At 48.5% G+C, this 22,022-nt stretch overlaps 1 protein-coding gene across 47 annotated transcripts in view; it reads right to left on the bottom strand.

The window, feature by feature from the left end:
- SORBS1 (sorbin and SH3 domain containing 1) overlaps nucleotides 1-22,022 on the bottom strand; it is a 214,959-nt gene extending 192,937 nt beyond the window's left edge. For 8 of the 47 annotated variants that reach the window (XM_059660866.1, XM_059660863.1, XM_059660864.1 and 5 more), the window contains exon 1: nucleotides 21,911-22,021. The gene's annotated coding sequence lies outside the window, so the exon portion shown is untranslated. Of the gene's footprint in view, nucleotides 1-3,603; nucleotides 4,141-21,910 lie in introns of those variants that run through there. The other 39 variants (XM_059660886.1, XM_059660878.1, XM_059660876.1 and 36 more) reach the window with 16 other exon arrangements.

The raw sequence follows: 22,022 nt of genomic DNA on the forward strand, positions 1-22,022 counted from the left end.
GTAGAAAAACATCTGCTAACATTCAGCCAGAACCCTCTTCCATTGCAACCCGACTACTCCTTTCCTCAGCAGCTATAGCCAGAGTCATACCTGGGCCTCTTTCGGTGACATGGCACAGGCAGGTGTGGCTCACAGCCATACATCTGGCCATCCCAGCTCTCCCAATGGCCCTTTCAACTTTATTAAAAGGTCACTTTCCTGGCCTGGCTATTTCTTATCCTGGACCAATCACCCTCTGCGGCACCAGGAAACTGCAAGGGAAGCTGTATTTATTAGAAGATAAAAGAAGGAGCTGGCTGAGCCACCAGGCTGATTCCTGAAATCACTGGGTTTGAAATGTCAAACACCCACACCCCTCCTTCCAAGGGAGAAACCAAGAACACCGAAGGGTGGGACTTGGGGCTCCCCTTCACATAGATCTTTCTTTTCAACATCAGTCAGATTTAGGAGGTTTCTTACTGTGGCCATGGTAATGGATGGAGGGGGGACAGAGACCACTTAGCATGGGGAAAAAGATTGAAGGGAGGGGCAGGCACTGATTTAGCGAGGCCTTTGCAGGATACAGTTGCCTAGATAAAGCATTGCCCGTTCACTCGCGTCTCTGTCTCCTACAGCAGGAGCTCAGCTTGTCCATCTCCATGTCTCTAGCACAGGTCCTAGCCCCTGTGGAATGCCGGTTGTACTCAGTGAATGGAAGGAAGCACCAGGAATGCTGGCTGATGAAATGGATAGTGGTTGGATGAATGGGCAGTGGATGGACAGGGATGCTAAGAATTGTGGCCATGGAATCAGGGAAGTCTTCATGAAGGCTGAGCATCTGAGTTGGATCTTGAAGCACTTGCCCACTTCATCCAACCTGCCTAGTACCATCTTAGGCAGAAAGCTGGTGCTTAATAAGTTCTTCCTGGATGAGTTTACTACTGAACTGGCTTTCCTAAGTGAAGGAAACTGGCTTCATTTCCCACAGCCTTTTGTTTCTCCCTATGTAAACAGAGGCCACTCCTAAACAGCAATTAAACTGATAAACCAAGGAAAAGACACTGCCTGACAGTCTCTACAAACACTGCTAGCTGAAGAGCTTAGCAGGACGAGGACACTCCATTTCTACGGGGATGGTCTTCCAGGACCTACTGTGAAATGGCAAAGGCGATGTCAGTCACCCCTCACTTTATGTGTGTGTCTGCATATAGAAATATTAGAGGAATATACAAAAAATTAATAAAAGTGATTATCAATCTGTAAGGGAATGTATCACTTATCACCTAACTAGGGACACTTTTGAGAATGGGAGAGGGTGTTACTGACCACCCACTGGCACAAAGAACATAAACTAGGACTGTCGTGGGCACACCGGAATGTGTGTTCAGCCCACCTAATGGGTTCCAGGTTGGGGGAGGGAGTGAAGTAGACATCAGGGGGTGACAATGAAAATTTTCCATGAATAGATTTTTATAGTGTTTTGATTTCTGAACCATCTGTATCAACTATTTGAAAATGTAACTATCTTTTTAATAGGAAGAAAAAAAAGCCCAAGAATTTAGCCTTCCAACTCTCTTGGACCAAAAAAAAAGTTCCTTTGGAGCACTACTGAACAGCCACCCTGAAGAGCACCCCTAGATAGTCAATGAAGTCACCGCTCACAGCACAACCCTTCTGCAGCGCACAAGGAAACAGCCGCGAGAGGAGCGCTGTGTATGGCCTAAAAAGGCTTGGACTCCGTGCGGCCGCTGAGATTGGGAACGTCGGGGATATAAACAGTGTGACAGACAGAAAGCAGTTCAGGTTTTACACAATCATGGCAACAAAGTGAGATTGATTCCGGGCTGAATCAAGCTCTTTATATTGTTTCTTCTTAAAAAGGAAATGTATTGACTACAGTCCTCCTCACAGATTTATCTCTCCTGACATCAGGCACATTCATAACCTATTTTAAATTCCAGGGAACAATGCTGGGGTTTAGGAGAGTGAATGCCAGGGTGTTTCACCAGGACGTTTCAGAGACTGGGAGAAGCTCCTCTGACTTTTAATTGCTCAGAAAATACACACATGTAGTCTTTTTCTCATCAGTCATAACTCAAGTTAGAAAAACGCGTCTCCAGGATGCCTGAGCTTTAGGACGGGTCTTTCTTTGGAAGAGCTGCTCTGGAGCCTCTTAAAGATGTTGCTGGCACTTTGGCCTTTAGTCTGCTTTGTAACCATCTCCTCCCTTCACACTACCGCTCCTCAGGCTCAGGCCTGAAACACGGGGACTGGAGAGTGTCTCATCTCCAGCCTCCCAGAGGTCAGCCGACCATGTCCCATTAGGAACCCTCAGGGCTCCACACAGCCTTTCAGGGGTGCAGAATCATATCACTGATCACCCAAATAGGGACACTTGAGAGTGAAAGGGGCACTATTCATAATCACCCAGAGAAACTGGAATGTGAGGTCATTCTACAGTAGGACAAATCCAGGCCCTTTAGGATAAGCTTGAATTCAAGACACTCCACCATCTGGCCCAGCTTACCTTCCACTTTCTGCATCCTGACCATACCACATGATCCAACCCCCAAGGTCTGGCCGTTACCCTGCATGCCTCGGGCTTCACTACCCCTGTGCATTTGCTCATGCCATTTCCTCCTCCTGCCTCTGTCCTTCCCCATCCCTGGCCAGTCTGTAATGTGCCTTTCTCCATCTATGCAGGTCTAACTCCTATGTTCCCTTCAAATCCCAAGTCAAATGGTACCATTCTTTATTGCATTCATTTAACAAATCTTTACTGACTGCTCATTACGTTAGGCACATAATGAAGAAGACTGAAAAAAGTCCACCGCTAAGGAACTTTAATCCATGTGTGTGTGTGTGTGTGTGTGTGTGTACACAACTGTGACAGCTGGTACCAAGGATGGGAACAGGGTGATAAGTTAGAGAATCTACTCTGTGGTGGTTTTGTACAGACGCCTCACCCCCAACCCATAATGCTGTGAGCTCCTTGAAGGCAAAGCCCAAGACACCCATCTTCCAGCCCTGCTGAACCCATCACACACCCTTGGATATAGCAGGCACTCAACAAACATTTATTGAGTAAAGAGTTAATATGAAAAAGTTTACTTATTTAGTCTGAAAACAGTTTCCTTACACCAGTTCTGAGCTCTCAGGAATCTGTATAGGATCAAAGGGAAGCATGAATTCCCACTGGCCAGGTTCTACAACTGTGACTCTCATCCGACACTGGTGCTGGACGGGCACTGAAGTCACCTGATGCAACACTGTGTTGCTTCTCCCAGGTTAAGTGACTCACTCACCCAAGGGCACACAGCCGGTTAGTGACTGAGCCACTGCAGAGGTCAGAAGGTGACACTGAGAACCTAACAACTAGATAAAGGACCAAAGGAGTCACTGGGCAGAGGTGTCTGGAGGAGGGAGGTGACCTTGAAGTTGGAGTGGCTAGAGAGCTCGAAAGGAGGTCTCGGGGTGGGGCCCAGGTGATGGACAGGAAGTGGGTGATTGTTCCCACCAGTGAGGCCAGCAGGGTTTCGAAAGGCACCATGGTAGAAAATTTGGAAGGGAGGGCTGGCTACAGGATGACAAAAGGAAGCCTACTACTGAGGCTAAAAATCTTACCTGGTGATGTACTCCACGCGAGAGAAGGGCGCAGACACTCCTTTTCCGTGTCTGACCTGGAAGAGGGGCCTGCAGTAAGAGCAGAGGTGGTACAGCAATTCCTTCCTCAGGTCTGCCCCAGCACTGCCCTTCAGGCCACGGGGCTACTCGATCTGACCTATTCAACCACCGCAATGCTCAGATAAAGCTGCTCGCAGAAGCTCAAGTGAAGGCCAAGTCCTGGGACTTTCCCAAATTTGTTTGTCTTTCTGCCCTAAGTGGCATGGGGCAGACTAGAGTTAAACAGTAACTAGCAGCAAAGGCGCTTGGCCAGCAGCATAGTTGAATCCAAGTACTCCCGTAACATGCGTACCCCTTTCTCAGGCCTTTCCATGGTGCCTAGTCATAGCAATCATTTAATAGAGGCATTTACAGAAGAAAAAAATAGATGATTAACTGGATCTGAGTTCTTATTTCAGTCACACACAGAGAAACAATCAAGTCAATTCTCAGCAGCCTGGACAGGACCCCGCACACCTGTCACCACCTGCTCAGCTCGTCTGCAGCCCTGAGCCACCCTGGCCTGACTCGCCTTCCTGGCCTCCACCCACCACTACCACCACCCTGGCCCCTCAGAACTCAGTCTGCAAGGAGCCCACACTGCAAACATTCATTAACATACAACATATTGGTAAGTCTCTGAGCTAAAGGAACAACTCAAGTTCCTCAGATGGGCTTTCCAGATGCCCTTGCACTAGCCCTGCACGCCGAGGTAAAAATATAACCAGGTCCCTGGAGGGCAGGGTTTCCCAACCTCAGCACACGGACATTTGGCATGGGGCACCCCTTGGTTGTGGGCTGTCCTGTGCATTGCAAGACGTTTAGGGGATGCTACTGGCATCTCTACCCACCAGATGCCAGTAGCATCCCCTAAACTGTGACAATCAAAGCTGTCTCCACACATTGTCAAATGTGCCCTAGGGGTCAAATTGCCTGTGGCCAAGAACTACTACCGAAAACACCGGGAGCTCCCAGTCCTCCAAAAAGCTTAGGAGGTGAGGTTGGAGTCCTGGCTCTATGTGTTACTCACTCTGTGGCTTTAGGTAGGTCACTCAGCCTCTTTGAGCCTCAGTTCCTTCATCTGTAAAATGGGAACAGCAAAACAGCCCCTACACCTCAAGGAGAGGTCATGGCAGTTACATAAAATGACATAAAGATTGACTGGCACAACGAGTATTCAATAAATGTTAGAGATTATTTGCAGGCCTGGAACATTCCATTTAGCCAAGCCTAGAGTTTAAGTCTTCTATTTCTGTGGCTTCTGATCTTCCCCCTCCTTCCTATGCCCTTTCCACCTGTTAAATGCCTTTGGTCTTAACCTTTGGTCTGAAGGAATCCTTCCTGCTGGTTCAAAGGCATCTAAGGTTATAGTGAAGGAAAGAGAAAGCACACACGCACGCGCACACACATGCACACACACATGCACGCACACACACAGAGGACCTTTCAGATCCAACCCTGCCCAGACCAACTCTCCTGACAAAGGCTTCCATTGTCATCTATAAACAAACTTTCCCACAGGGAGGCCTTAAAGAGCCAAAAATCTCAAAGTCTCCAGACTCTTCCAGCTCTCATTCCCATTCTGCCCCTCACCTTGGCATAGCCCTCCTCCTTTCTGGGCCTCAGTTTCCTAATCTGTAAAAGAGGGCCGCTGAGCTCCAAGTGCTCCATCGGTCTCTGAGATGCTGCACTGTCCTGGAACGCCGCCGTATAGGTGGCAGCTGGACCACATTTCAAGTAAGTGCTTAACTGGGAATGAGGATCATAAAGCAAATCATTCTATTTTTTCCCTGGGTTCCCCCAAAAGCTAGTAAAATACAGTTCTTGCTGAATGTAGAAATGGGTGTTTGCTGCCCTGAGACCTTGGACAAATTAGTTCCTCTCTCTAATCCTGTTGCCTTTTCTGTAAGATGGAATAATAGAGAGCAGAAATGATGGAAAGATTATGAAACAAAGATCATGAAAGCTGGTACACACACAAGGTATTCAAAAAGCATAAGCCTTCTGTCTGGACTATTTTAAATTCTGTAACCTAACTCCCTGTCAATCTCCTCTGGAAAGCCTTCCTCCAGTCCTTTCTCAAGCTCTGCCCAAGCCCTCCTCTGCCAGGAAGTCTTCTCTGCAAGACCCTATTTCTAAAGGTCCAAAGCCATACGTTTCCCAAAGACAGGCTTGGAGAGTGGGGGTGGGGCAGGGGAGAGCAGGAAGGTAAGGGGTTCACTAATGACCAGTTCCCTGCCCTGACAATCTCCCTTCAGTGAATTCAGGAAGATTAACTCCCCAGCCCTGTGCCGCCTTATCAGAATGGAGCACTGACCTTGGCCACACTCCAGGAAAACAAGGAAGAGGACTGGGCGGTTTCTTCTCTCACCTCCATGCAACGCCCTCACAATTCTCCAGCCCAGACCCTTCCCCCTGCCCGAGCCCCAGGACTAACAACGCCACTGTGTGAGATGAGCTTGAGCCATAAGACAGAGGGGCCTCCTGATAAAAAATGGAGCTTGGAGATAAAGAAATTGGCCCAAGGTCTCCCCTCTAGGTCAGGGGCAGGGCTGGGGATAGAGAGTAGTCTCCAGACACATCAAACATCTGCCCACACCCTCTTTCCCACCAGCTGGCCCCCCTCCTGTCTCAGGTGTCACCATTCTCCCAGGCTAGGAAGCTTGCAGTCACCTCCACCTTTTCCCTTGCCTTATTTTTCTCCTCTTCGTATCACCAAGACCAGTAACCCTTCAGTGATAAAAATAAAAACTGCAGACAGCCCTAGCTGGTTTGGCTCAGTGGACAGACCATCGGCCTGCTCCCCTCTGTGCTCCCTCCCCTCTCTGCTGGATGATCATCTCTCGGCTCCCTCTCTAGACCTTTGCCCGTCACTCCCCTCCTTGGGCAAGTCTTACCTTCTCCCCTCTCCCATATCCAACGGGTCCTTCCAGGCTCTGTCCAAGGCCCCCTCCACGAGGACGCCTCCCCTGACCTCTACGGCCCACAGTAATCCCTGACTCCTCTCAGTCCCCACTGCCTCAGCCTGGTGCCTAAGCCCTCCTGGCCTCTGCTGTCACCGTACCACCAGAGCTGTATGAGCTCTACCCTCACCAAACGGCAATGGCCACCCAACAACTTGGCCATGTTCCTTCCACTTCCAAATTCAGCCTGGCATTCTTTCCACAAATATTATCTGAGTGCCTCTAATATGCCAGAAAGTTCTTATCCCTGCTGTTGAAATGCTCCTTACTGTTCAAGGCATTTATTAAAGGCTACCCACTCTGTGAATCCTTCCCCACCCCACCTCCCCCACCCCCCACCCCCAGCCCTTGGAGTCTTCACTTCTACACCCTGGGACCTCCTAGTTGTTCTCGCGCCAATGTCCCCTGGCGTCCTCCAAGAGCCAGACCTTTTCTTTACTCATGGCCGGGCCTCCCACAACACCCTATACCAATAAATGCTCAATGAATAGCTTTCACAGTGAACTGAAACAGAATCTGGCCAATTCTCAGACCAGTTTGGGCTCTTGGGTGGCCTCAAGCCCTGTACATCCAAATGACCTCTTACTGTTCTTCCAAGATTGGATTTGGGCCCAGACTGAGTCAAATGACCTCTTATCATTCTTCCAAAATTAGGCTTTCCTCTTTAATTACACCTTATCTAGCCATACTCTATGTGGATTCTAATTACATAATTACTTCAAGCCCTGGGACTTAAAAACAAAAAAGAAAAGAAAGGCATATGTATGATTACACAGGCTAAATAAATACATCAAACAAGCATATTTATATACATCGTACTCCATTTTCTTGTTCATGTAGTTTTGTGATCCAGAAAATACAGTCCATGGAGGGGTCTAAATGGCATTACGGTAAAAATCTCACCGGGTGCGAACAGATGAAGGAGAACTTCATGGAGAAGCCTCACCCTGAGATGGGCCTGAAAGAGCTTACAGTCAATCCCCAGGCCTCTCCCCTCCACCTTCTACATGAGGAGAGGGGACTGAATGACCTGGGGTCTGGTAGATTTTTTAAAATCATGACCAGGTCTGATCCCTCCTAACCGAAAACCATCCATCATTTTCTGAATTCCAGGGACTCACTGTGCTGTCGCTCTCCTAAGGCACATTTGCACCATGTCCATCCTGCAGACAAGGGCCCAGGCTCATCCGTCTTGGTATTCCCAATCTCAATCCCTCCCGGTACCAGAGGGCCTTCTAGCAGGCCTTCCTTCTGCCTTATACTCCAGCCTTATTAAAATATATTCTCTAGCCCAGCTGTATGGCTCAGTGGTTAAGCGTCAATCTATGAACCAGAAGGTCCTGGTTCAGTTCTGGGGCAAGGCACATGCCTGGGTTGCAGGCTTGATCCCTAGTAGGGGGTGTACAGGAAGTAGCCAATCAATGATTCTCTCTCATCATTGATGTTTCTATCTCTCTCCCCCTTCCTCTCTGAAATCAATTATATATATATATATATATATATATATATATATATATATATATATATATATATAATTTTTAATAAAATGAAATTTATGCCCTCTCCCAATGCACTAAGCCTTCCCTGCCTTTGCATGTGTGGTCCCTCTGCCCTCTACCAGAAATGCCCTCCTCCGGTCCAGTTCCAGCTTCCCTGCCTTTGCATGCGTGGCCCCCACTGTCCCCTGTACTTGCCCTTACTTAGAGCTTTATAACATTTTGACACAAAAACCTTTTCATGTGCCTACCTCTCCCTTCAGACCAGTGGTCACTAAACTTTTCGGTCTCACTTTTCTATTAGTAAAATAGCATTGAGCATACTCACTTAATAAGTTAACAACTCTTGTTTTATAAGTAGGAAAGCTACATTGTTCTATACCTGAATTAAAGAATAAATGGAACTTTAACTGGTAAGTTTTCTTCCTTCCCTCAGTGGGTATCTTGAGAGCTCACCCACTGCTCTGGTTTACAAACAACAAGAGGACAACAAGGGAGGTTTATTCTCTTTGTATTCCCAGATTCTGGTGCAGAACCCAAAACTTACTAAATGAACTAACTTACACCACAGATAGACAATAGTTACTGTGGGCCAGGCACTTGCCAGCTTTGGGGATAGAATGGTGAAGAGAAACAGCCTGGCCACTGTCATCATGGATCCATCCCACTGACTGGTGGGCTGGGCAGAAACAATGATTTTCTAACCAAGTGGGACAGAGCAGCTGAGATGGGTGCTGTGAGGAATGCTCATGAGAGCCTCAGGCAGGAGGGTTTATCCTGCTCCAAAGGGCCAGGGCAGGCTGCCCCGCTCCGCTGCTTCAGGTGAATCTGAAGGATGAGCAGCACTAACCAGGTGAAGGGAGGAAAGCGCGCTGCAGGCTAAGGAATGGGGATAAGTCCTGAGGCAGGACAGAGAGGCGTAGGTGCCAGGACTCACAGAGGCCAACAAAATGAATGCGTGACCAAGCCCCCAAAGGATGGCGCATGCTCCTCTTCCCATTTACTCCTCTCCCCTTACCAAGGCCACCCCCAGCTCCGTACCTCTGAAGGGGTCACTCAGCCCTGCCTCTGCCCAGTCCTCCCAGAGACAGGACCCCCACTCCTGAGGAGCCCAAAAGCCCCAGGAAGACACCTCTGGAAACCATGCATGTTGCCATGGGCACCACCAACCAAAGGCTCCTGGGCAGTTTAATGTTTTAAAGAGCGTGTTAAATATTTCACGTCATGTAACAGCACGGCTTCTTCCTTCCCTACCTTCACAAATAAAATGCCAACCCGAAAGACAGTGTGGAGGTGCGCACCCACCGTCAAGGGCATCCTCCGGGTTTCCTGCTTGCCAGGTGCCTGTTCCTTAAGGGAGCGACCTGGGCAACCTAGAACCACAGCCGCAAAACTCTCCTCTACCGGAGCCCTCTGACTCCGGAAGGGAAAAGTGTTTACAGCAATGCTTTAGGTGAGTATTTAAATAGCCCACGACTTGAATAATTAAAGACAAGACCAGGACCACAGATCGCAATGCAGGCTGGCGGGCGGCGGGGCCTCCTCCCGTGGCAGCTGTCTCGAGGAGGAGCTGTATCTTCTGTCAGTGCTCAGGCATGACTAACATTTCCCAGTTCCTGGGGGGCCTCGCCCCCTCACACCTGCCAGTGCTGGCTCACTCATGTACCGTGCCCAGCATAAAGGCCCCACAAAGCAAGCAAAATAGTCCTAAAAGGCCTGAGACTGCCTGGCCCCGGCTCGTGGGCCAGGCAGCCTGATTTTTGGCAACCACCGCCAAACCCTGCTTAGGCCTCGGCACTCCCGGGCCCCGGCTTTCTCCAGCGACTCTATTTTCTGACCCTGTTGGGATTTTGCTTTCTCCAGAGCCTTACTCATTTTGTCCTGCTTACAGCAGCCCAGTTCCTACTTTGCCTTGGCTTCTCCATCCAGATCCCTGGCCGGATCTCAAGCCCACTGCCCGGGCCACTGGGGCAGCGGCTCAGATCTCCCAGCTCAGTTCCGGCCTCTCTTACCTCATCCCTGGCTTCTAGATCCCGCCCAGTCGCCTACCACCGGCCTCCTGTGTGCATTGTCTATAAAGAGAAACCCAAGCACAGAAGAGTCAGCGGCGCATGTACGTTACAGCCATCTTGGAAAGACCCCCTAACATCAATGTCCACAAAAATGCTCCCACTCTCCTGTCAGTGTGTTACAAGCAAATACAACCCCTGACCATCATGCTGTGCTCACAGACAATAGTCACCCAACCCTAGCTCTGCCCTGACGAAAGACAAACACAACGTGGAGAAGCAATCTGCCAACGAACCATCTATTCACAGGTCAGTCAAGGAAACCGCTCGTGTGCACAGACACCAGGTCCCACACAAATTCCAGGCAGTAAGAGGAACTGTTTGGATTTCACAAGGTATGTCCTAGTGACCCTTCATACTAGGAATCCAAGTTTAACAGTCGGCCTGCAAGCTAATGTTAATAATCGATGCGTAAGGCATTATATAAACGAGTAATGAGTTTTCACAGTGACAAGCAGGCAGAGGGTGATTCTGGATCTAAATGCCCATTCCTGCTAACAGCTGCAATGAGCTCAAATCTCACCCAAACAGGAATGAGATGGCAGAGCCAGGTACAAGTACTCAGTACTGATCACTGGTGTTGGTCCTCACGCAGTATTTGTATGCCACACCGAGAATCCAGGTTGTCAGGAACAGTCTCCTCGCTGGTCATTCCTGGCCCGTCACTGCCCTCTCTGTACTAGATGCCCTGTGTGCCTCACTTGGGCAAGGCAAGATACCACATGGGTTATGTATCTAGCGTGCCCTCACTGCCCCTCCCTCACACCACACTTTGTCATACTGAAACCTTCCTACTTCAAAACCTGAAACAAGCTGTTGAATGCCTGCTGGGGAAGATAAGAAAAAGCCTAGCCCTCTTGGTGCTAATGAAGAAATAAACTCCAAGAGGGCAGTACCCATGTCTACACTGTTCACAGATATTTGCTTAATGAATGAAATGAAACTGGCTATTGAGCACTTCTTAAATTGAAGAACCACATGTGAGGGATTCACCTATCACATGGGCACCCTCCTTCCCTCGGGCTAGAGCTCTCCTTCTCTTCATCCAAAATGGGGCACCTCTAGGACACCTTGATACATGAAACCTGCTTACAAGACTGAGTGATGACGGGAATGCAAATCACCACGCAACAGAAACCTCGAAGAAAAGGCCAGGGCCCAACTGCTAAACCACCTCGGCTTCTGGCCCTTCCGTCTTCTGCACTCCTTGGCAAATCCCTTGCTCACAGGAATGATGGTAAATGTCTGTGACCCCGTCCCTCCAACGTGGAGATACAGAGAGGGAGAAGGACGTTTGGGGAACAGGAGGAAGGGCTGTGAGCAGAGGTGGACAAGGAGGAAGGTGACATCAACAGGATCCTTGTGCAGAGTACCAGTGACCAGTACAGGGACTCAGAGGGTCTGGTGAACATGCTGGCATTTTTACATCAGCTCACATGACCGGAGCAGTCCCTGGCTTAGAAACATTCAACTATACGTCCTCTCCAGGTGGTCATCTGTTCTATAAACACAGCCTCACCTGCCTATGTTCTTTTTCCCTTTCACAGTCTCCTGTTTGAAAATGCCTCCTAGACTCTGCCAGTAACTTCTCATTCTCAATATAGCAACCAGCACCACTCAGTGACTTCCATGTGTCAGGCTCGTTCTAAAGACTTGCCTTTATTGGATTATGTGATCCTCTCCACAATCCTATGAGGCAGGTCCTATTATTGTCTCCATTTCATAGGTGAGGCAACTGAAGCACAGAGCAGGAACTGTCCCAGGAAGCAGCAGAGCCAGGGTGCGAGCCCAGGCAGCCCGAGTGCAGAGACCACACTCTTAGTCACCCTCCGCCCCTAACTCACTTCAGGGAGAGAAGAGCCAAACTCCAAGACAAGAGATCTGTTCCCACGTCAGGCCCAGCCGGCCACATGACCTAAAACAAATGGCTTTTCTGTGCCTCAGTTGCCTCAACTGTGAAACACAGCTCATCACTGATGCCTGGTCCAGAATAGTTTCTTAGCTCAGTAGGCCAGCGCTGCCCCAGAGAACTTCCTGAGATGATGGGAACATTCTAGACCTGTGCTGCCATATGGCAGCCACGAGTCTCATGTGGCTATCAGGCACTTGAAATGTGGCCAGTGTGACTGAGAAGGTGAATTTAAATTGTGTTTCATTTTAATTAATTTAAACTTAAATGGCCACATGTGGCTAGTGGTACCATATTGGAAAACTCAGCCCTAGTCTGTACATCCCAGGATGGCAGGTACCGTTTCTCCTTGGTCATCACTGTACTCCCAGAATCCAGCATAGGCCCCGTAGTAGTCTACTTAGTGGTTCGAGCACATTAGCTAACAGGTTTGAGAAAACCAAAATAAGTTATGAAAAAGCACTTAAACATTTTTAAACACTATAAATGCAGGATTGTATCTGTCATTCATTTTCCTAGTCAATATGAATCTGATCTTAACTCATAACAATGTGAGGCCGATTAAATACATAACTACAATCTGTTTGGGAGAAATAATCCTCTACTGTCCAGGCTATGGACCAGAACTGCTATCTCTGCCGACTTTGAGATCAACCATTGGACCCCTGGGCTCTGTAGGAGAGCCAGGGAGTGCGCAGCTGAACTCCCAGAGAGTGAGGCCTCATTCTTCGATTAGGGTCTGGGGATTCTGACAGAGCAACTCATGTTTTCATACTTCCTTGATGTACCCTTTCGAAGTGGAGAAACCTAACACACACCTCCTATGCACCGAGAACCGTGGCAGACACAGGAGGTACAGAGATGACTACAATGTGGTCCTCACAAGGAGCCCACAGTCCAGAAAGAGTAAGAGGTCACATTTACAGAGCCCTTACTCTGTGCAAGGCACTGAACTACAGTCAGGAGAAAGGTATAAGCCAAGCACAGTCAATTCAGCGACATATACTGTAACACGTATATACCATGCCTTGCACATAGTAGGCACTCAGTGCAGTAAACAGAATCAAATCTTTTTATATTTATTGATTGATTGATTTGAGAGAAAGAGGGGAGGGAGAAAGGGAGAAAGAGACATTAATTTGTTCTTCCATATATTTATGCATTCATTCGTTGATTCTTACATGTGCCCTGACCAGGGATCAAACCCACAATCTTGGCGTATGGGGGGACACTCTAACCAACTGAGCTACCCAGCCAGGGCCCTGAATCAAATCTTGACCAACAGCTCATTTTAAGGCTGAAGAAACCAAGACACAGACAGGTTAAGTGACTTCTCAAGGTGACCCAAGTAGTTAGTGATGGGGCTGAAGATAGCACCTGGGCCTTGTCACTCACCAGCTCAACAATCTATACACTGTCTCCTCGTGCTTCTCATTGGACAGCACAGAGAGTGGCAAGATCTGCCTGTTATTATGTCTACCTCAGAATGAAACATGGATTTACTTTTGTAAGATTGTGTGTTTGGGACTTTTGAAATCTGATGACTATCGTATACATACCATCTTAGAAACATGCATTCAATTATTCAGCAAACATTTCTTGGGAATATGTATACTATATGTCAGGCACCAGTTAGAGGCTTGAATGAAGAGATGAAACAAACTTCTGGTCAAATCAGAGGGTTGAACAGCCATATTTATTTCTGCTCTCTCCCAAAACCCCACTAAAAGCGAGGCCTGTTCTTTTGTTTAATGAAAAGGAGACAACAGCAGGCAAGAAATGTCAACAGAACTCTGGAAGGCAGAGAGCTGACCACCATGCAGTAGCTGATTTAGGTTTCTGCTTCGTCTGCTCTGCTAAGTGCAAACGGGAGGAAACCTCTAAACAAGTGGCAACTTATGCCACAGAAACAGGAGAAGGCGCCAAGGACTGTGAGAAGCAGGAATGGATAAAAAAGAGGACAGCTGCTAAAAGTTGGTGCAAAGAGCAACCAGACCCCAGAGTCCTTGCAATCTGCTCCGTCTGGTGACTCCCCTTCCTTAGCCAGCAGAAGGTGGAGTTCCTGTTTAGGCAAATTACACTAGACGCTCTAAATTCAGACACAGTTGAGGGAGGAACACACAACTGGGGGATGTAGGCAGAAAGGGGGGCAACTTTCAGAAAGTAGATGCATTGAGTGAAAATCCATACACCCAGGCTCCTTCCCCACCAAGTCTCCCAGAATGCAAACTCCTCTCCAAAAAAAAAACAAAAAAACACCAACATACCCAGAGAAAGGATCTATAGGCACTGACATCTAGGTGTCCCCAGCAGAAAAAAGGGATCACCCAAAAATGAAATTAACAACCCCTTCCTTGTCGCACAGATGCCCTACCAGCATTTTGGGGTCCACTCTTAAAGTACAAATGGACAACTCAGTGATCAACATACAAGGAAGGACAGCTCCAGTGGGAAATACAGTAACCAAGCAGAAAAAGGGACTTGGGGAACAAAGACAATGTGGGGAACCGCAGAAATATGCCCAAAACCAACCAACAAACAAAAACCCATTGCAAGTGAACTTATTGCACCCATGAAACAAGAATGGATGTATTTAGAAAAGAAAGAAAAGTGAGCATTCAGAAAATAGGGAATTCTAGAAAGTAACATATGCAAGTATGTCTCATGCAAAATCATAAAAGCATAAGAAATTCAAAAGGGTTAATTAAGGATAAAGCTGAAGATATCTCTCAACAGGTGAAACAAAAATAAAATGGAAAACAAAACAAAAAATCAAAGATTTTAAAACTACTAACTCAATCCCCAGTAAGTCCAACTAATGTGAGTTCCAGAGACAAAACACAGAACATGGAGAAAAGGAAACTGTCAAAGAAAATTTCCAAAAACTGAAGGATGTGAATCTTTAGTTCAAAAGAGCATACATAGAAACTGTGATGTAACCTTAATGGGAAGACAGGGAGGAGGGAAGTAGTGGTATGGGAGGAGGGGAGAAGAGGGCAATAAGGGTTCCTCTGTCTAGACCAGTGGTTTTCAACCTTGGCTGCACATTAAAATCACCTGGGAATTTTTTTAAAATCCTGATTTCTGGGCCTCATCCTCCGGAAATTCTGCTTCTTTGTTATGGGGTGGGGCCACAACATTAGTAACAAAGAAACAGAATTTCCAGAGGATGAGGCCCAGAAATCAGGATTTTAAAAAGATTCCCAGGTGATTCTAATGTGCAGCCAAGGTTGAGAACCACTGGTCTAATCCAAAGTAGGACATGAAGAAATAACATCTAAAATGAATAACCAGGAACCAGTATTATAAGCAGATAACTTACAAATAATATCTATAATAATAAAAGTGTAATACGCAAATTGACCAAACAACTGAACAGCAGAACACCCGTCCCAATGACCGCCTGGAAGATCATGTATGACACGCACTGGTGCCAAGCCAGCCAAGGTGGGTGCAATGCAATTGGTCGGAGGGCCCCACCATCACCCCATGATTGCCCCCACAGAGGAGGCCCAGGCCACCCTCTGCAAGGCAATCAATTGGGAAGGGGGTGCGGGGGTCTTCCACGATCAATTGCCCCAAAGAGGAAGGCCCAGGCTGCCCAGCCGGCGGCACTGCGGCGGGTGGCAGGGCCTCCCTCTGCTGGGCAATCTCCACAATTGATCGCCTCAAAGAGGGAGGCCCAGGCTACCTGGCCGGTGGCGCTGCAGCTGATGAGTGAGACCGCCCTGTATAGGACAATTGATCATGGGGCTCCCAGACTGTGAGAGGGCGCAGGCCAGGCTGAGGAACACAGCACCCGCCCCCCCCCCCACCGAGTGCATGAATTTCATGCACTGGGCCTCTAGTATTATAATATAATACCAATGATAGTAATATAAGGATAAATGACTAAGAGAGTTGGAAATGACTGTGGTAGGCTGAATAATTGCCCCTCAAAGATGTTTATGTCCTAATCCCTGAACCTATAAACATGTTACATGGCAAAGGGGAATTAAAATTGCAAATGGAATTAAAGGTGCTAATTAACTGACCTTAAAATAGGCAGACTACCCTATATTATCCAGGTGAGCCTGAAGTAATCACAGGGTCCTTAAAAGTGGAAGAGGGAGGAAGGAGAAGGGAATCAGAAGATGCGACTGTTAGAAGGACAGAGTGATGCAATAGGAAGACTCACCTGGCCACTGGGGCTGGGAAGATGGAGGAAGGGGGCATGAGCCAAGGAATGCAGGTGACCTCTAGAAGCTGGAAGAAGCAAGATTCTTCCCCTGAGGGGGTGCAGCCAGGCTACCACCTGGATCTTAACCCAGTGAGACCCTTTTTTAGACTTTTAACATACAAAACTGTAATATAAATTTCTGTTGTTTTAAGCCACTATGTTGGTGATAATTTGTTACTTCAGTAATAGAAATCGTGTTTGGTGACTGACCCCGGGAAGTGGATCACTAGGATGAGAGGACACAGCCTTCTTATAAGCCTTGAGGTATTATTTGACTTTTAACTGTATATGCATATATACATCTTTAATTTAAAAAGATGAAATGCAGATTCTCTCTTGCCAGATCTCACAATCTGGTGGAGAAGACCAACAGGGAACCAGCTGTTGCTAAAAAGCGAACTCGGGAAGAAAATCTTTTCAGATATCAGGGGAATCTAAAAAGAGAAGGAGGAGTCAGCCAGATAAAAGAGAAGGTCTCCTGGTATGGGGAGGACCTGGTCTTTGGGGACATGGAAGGGTTCTGAAGGACTGGGACCTCACTGGGCCTGCCAGGACCAACGGAAAAGGCTGGAGGAACAGTTCTCAACACCACCAGATGGGACACCTGCCCCACAGCTGGCTTTTCTGGATGGAGTAGAGTCTGCCATGAATATTTAGCAGGGACATGGACAGGTAAAGCCCCAAGAGAAACACATTTTCCTGGGCCATCAATTGTACTCAACAGTAATGCATTTTAAATGCTTTTATACTAAAATCAGCACATATTATAGAACACAAAACTCATGTGACTTTTTAACATAAAAAACTGGAGACTTCAAGGGGGTTTCTTGCTTGGGAGGCTCACTTTACACGCTAAACTTCCTCCTGACCATGAGCACCAAGACTCCATCTTCTGGGTAATTAATCAGAGTCAGAAGAAAAGTTTAAATGGCCAAAGCATGCATCCATCAAAGCAGCTGGGACTTCACGCCAGCAACCGGTCGGTGGCTGCCGACTCTCCCTGTGGCACCACAAGATACCCTTTGGGTCCTAACCAACAAGAATCAGAAAGTTGGGAAGCAACTTATTCTTTTCCAAAGGGTCCTGGGTGCTGGTCCTGCTGGGTGGGTTAGCTCAGCCTGGGGAAACAAAGAAAAATCACTGCACTGAACTTTTCAGAGGGACACTAAAGGATCTACAGAGACACTTCCAAGGACTGAAGAGTACTCTCTTGGCCATAAGCCTGCTCACCTCCCCCATTGAACGCATCACCAGATCCACCAAGAGCCCAGCTCCACCACCACCACCCCAGCCCCTTACGGTGCAGGCGTCTGTTAGGGAATACATTGCTGACAGGCTTCCAGGGCAGGAAGTCAAGAAATAGGGCACATCTCTTGGGAGAGGGTGTCCCTTGTGTCCACAATACTAGGGTGGAAACTTTTTCCATTGTTATAGCTGTTTTTTGTTATAACAATAGCCACATGACAGTGAGCTGGGAATTTTTTTTTTTCTATAAAGAGCCACTACTGACCACAGAAGAGGGAGGATGGGGGATCAATGGAAGACCACACAGAAGTAAAAAGCAATTCAATTGGGTTTGGTTTATTTGTTTCGTGTGTAAAGCACATATACACACATTCAAAATGATTGAACTCAGCTGATTTCAAATTAAGAAAAGAGAAGATGAAATTTTAATGACACAATAAATACATTAAAATACATTACAAAGCTACATCATTGACAGTAAAGAAAGGATGGGGAGGAGTTGCAAAGAGAAAGATACAACAGGAGAGAAAGAGAAATGTACAGAAGAGGAAGATGTGGGAAAAGGATGGGAAGATAGTGAGACAGAGGGACAGACACATGCCTAACCATACACAACAAGAAGGAACAAGTGAAATCCAGAGACACTCCTTAGGCCTCCAGAGTTAGCCAAAGTGAATTACACTGTACATGGTCAGCTGTCGGTTTGGGCTATGGACTTCCAAGTATTATCACCTACTATGCCTTTGAATGGTTACTGATCTGGGTAACAACTATTCACAGCTCTTTAATCGATCATTGAAACACTCTGAGACTTAGCTCCCCCCAAATGAGCTACAATTCAGTAAGTCAGTCATTTCCAAGTATCTCCTCTGAAAAGGGGTACATGAAACACTACCTCAAAAAAAGTGCAATGAAAGGCAGAGGAGAAAATGCTGCTTGAGTTGAAAAGAAGTTCGATGGAAAACTTTTTTCATTTTCGGCATTCAAAAAAAAACCACACACACACAAAAAAAACCTGGGACTTCAGCAGAACTGGTCCAACCTCAGCATTCTCCGGCATCACCACCAACACACCTGACTCCCACATGTTCCAGTTCAGTGAGCCAGTGGCTCCGAAGGCCTCAGCTGGCCCTGAATCGGAGGGTCAACAGGAGCGCTCCCAAGGAGACTCCGAGTTAGTCCCAGCCCCAGGCTGGACTCTCAGGCCACCCACCCTACCCCTTGTCTAGGCCAAGACTCTCATACTTAACTTCACTCTCAGGGCTGCAGAAATCTGCTGTTTCACAGCTGATAGAGCCCCTCTCCCCACTTCCAGCTCCATCCCTTTCTCCTCCAAGCTTGATGTCTGGTTTCCCCTTCCCCACTTGACCTGCCCTCAACCTCCTCCCCAGTTTCTCCAGCCTCTCCAGTCTTCAGCCCCTATGTCCTCCTCACTTTATCCCATCTTAGAATCACTTGTCAGAGGAGATACATTCAGAGATACATTTAGAACGCAAGACCTAGAGTCTCTATATCCATCAGGGATTCCGCCCAGCTCTGCATCTTGCTAGCTGTATGACATCAGACAAATCACCAAACCTTCTAATACTTCAAATTACTCAGTGAGGGAGGTTGAACCTAGCAATCACAGAGGTCTCTTCCAACTCTCATGTTCTAAATATCTAAACGTCACCTGTATAACCATAAGTTAACCTATGAGTTAAGCATACAGAGAAAGAGAATGAACTATGCAACTCCCTGCCCTCAGCATTCTACCATCCCACCCTCATCTGCCCAGCCAGCCACCCACTCTGAGGGTCTGTGCCTCGTCCTCTGGGCAGTCTAGCTCTCAATTATTTACATACAATAAAACCTCAAGAATCACACTAATCAAGAAAAAGGTGAGTCTGAATCCAACAGAAGCTCGAGTCTTGAAACTCTCCATTCATGCCATTCAGCAATATTGTGAATTTAACATCAGTTTAGCAAACAGAAGGGAAAAAAATCTGAAAATGCCACCACAAATTGTACTTTTGAGTCTAAGAACAGTAATTCTGTCAGGAACCCCGGAAAACAGTCTGCTCCAAAGCCCTCCACTTTACCAAGGCCCAGAGGGCGAAAGCCTCTATTAGCCCAAAGCCCAGAGCAGGCTGGTGGCTAGGATCAAAGCCCAATGCCCTGCCTCTGCTCCAAACTCCTCCACCAAAGCTTTGTGAGACCTCCACTTCCCTTTTCACGGAGACAGAATAAATCCTAAATTACCAGTGAGTGCCCTCCACAGCAAATCCGCTCCCATGTCCAGGGAAGGGTCTAGAACGAAATCCCATCACCAGAGGATTTACTAACGCTGCCTAATAAAAGCTTGCTTTCCTGAACCCTGCCCATTCATTCTCTGCAAAGAAAACCCCAGATCCTGCTATCTATACTGAACTCTATTTTGGAGAGGGGAAGTGAGGAGAGAGCTGAACAGTTCTTTGTTTTGCCAGTAAGAAGCATCTATCTGCTCGGCCTTTCCCATAACTCCTTCCTCACGCCCCAATATCCCCAACCCCTTCAGAAAAGTTCACAGCAACTCTCCAACTAGAATGGTGAAAAGCAGGTCAGAGGAGGAGAGGGCCAACAGGGGGTGGGTGTCCAATGGAAAATGACAATGCCTTCCCTTCTCTCCACCCTGTGGGGTAGAAAGCATTTCTTTTCAGTTGCTAATACCCTGCGGGAAGTCACCAGAGCTGCTAGTTCAACTCTGGGCCCTCCAGCTGAGAAATGAGCCCCCAGCAATCCTGGAGAACTAACCCTTGACTAACCAACCATCAACTGTTAGTGCCCAACTAACAGACCAACTCCTCCCTGAGGGTGGGGGAATGAGCCTGAGACATCAGAGCTGGCTGGCTAGGAGCTATTTAAGGAGCATCAAGAGGGTGGGGCAGAAAATTGCTGGCAGCATCCTCTTCCTCCACCCCTCCCTCACACACACCCTTCACCTCTTAGATAGCCACCTATCTCACCTATGTCCCTTCAGGGCTGTAGACCTGGAGTCCGAAAATGTCCAGTATGTGTTTTCTGTCACTGAGGTTCCTGTCCACATTGGCTGCCCACCCCTCTTTTAATTGACCCCCTTCTCTTGGATCACCACCAAGTCAAAAACACAAAACTGAATCTAGAGGAGCTAGAACGAACAAACAAACAAGGAGGGGAGTGGATACTGACAAGCCATCCCTGGCCTTCACTTATGAGAGGAAAAAGGGGTGTGATGTCAGATGCCTGGCAGGCCAGATAGTTCCGTGATATCTCTAAATGAACTCCCTCCTATTGATGGTGAAATCAATGCGGCCAATTTCAGCAAGTCTGCCCTGTGACAACCGGGGCATCCCAGCACTCAGTTTAAAACAAAAACCCAAAGGCTCGGCCAGAACGTGCCGGGAAGACCCAGGGTCTGGATAAAGCGAGCCGCTCTCAGTGGGATCCCTCCTGCTTTCATGTAGCGGTGTAACAGCGCAATAAATTCTGTCCGCCTGGAGAAAGCATGCACTGGTGGATTTCAAAGCCATCTGACGACAGCGGATGCAGGGGGATGCAGAATTCGGCAGTGCCTTCCCCCATGAAAGGAACATAATGACTTCAAGCCTCTTTCCTCCTCTATCCTGGACGGAGCTACCGCTGATCAAGGAAGCCACGTCGTAAAGCAGCCAGGGGAGAGCCGGGGATGCCGGGGGAATTCGGAGAAAGGAGTCGCTTTCCGTGCATCTCGGTGACGAGCTGCCAGTCACTCTGGGGGATGGAGCACGGGCGGATGGGAGGCACGTCGTCCCCGGACGCGGACACACACATGGACCCGCTCACTCAGGCGGGTCCTAGGCCAGACCGCTCGTCCTTGGCCCCTCCCGCCGCCCTCTCCTCCAGAGGGATGCTGATGAATGAAACACCCGAGATGCCTCCATCCTGCGCTCCTCCGTCCAGCCCCTGGCTGCGCCAGTTTCACTTTACACCGCGGACCCACCCGCGCTTTGATGTCTCCTCCGCCGCCCATACTGCGGCCAGCCTGAAGCTGGCGGGCGTTCTTCCCCACCGAGGCCATGATCGCACGTACCCCCGACCCTCCAAAAAAAACCCTGGCATCTCCCAGAACCCCCGCACCCTGGGGAACTTTCCTTGAAAGACTGGCAGGAAGGAGGGTTCGGCCACGGGGGGGGCCATGGTTTCCCTGTGACTACGGGGGATGCTCTGGGGGAGGGGGTCCCCAAGTCCTTCCAACAGCTGGCCCTTTAAACGCGCCTCCTCCGAGCGCGGAACAAAGGCGCCGCCCGCGGGGGCCGGGCTGGCGCACGCCCCCGGCGCCGGCGCAGCGGACCGGGTGAGCGCGGGCGGGCGGGCGGCGGGCGCGGGCTTACCTTGCGGGTCGCCGGGCGGGCGGGCGGGCAGCGCGCGTCCTGTCCCGCTCGCACTACACGCTGCAGTTGGCCCCGCTCTGTTTTTCTGGGACTCGGCGCTGACTTCACCGAC

This window comes from Myotis daubentonii, chromosome 13, assembly GCF_963259705.1.
Source record: "Myotis daubentonii chromosome 13, mMyoDau2.1, whole genome shotgun sequence".
NCBI lineage: Eukaryota > Metazoa > Chordata > Mammalia > Chiroptera > Vespertilionidae > Myotis > Myotis daubentonii.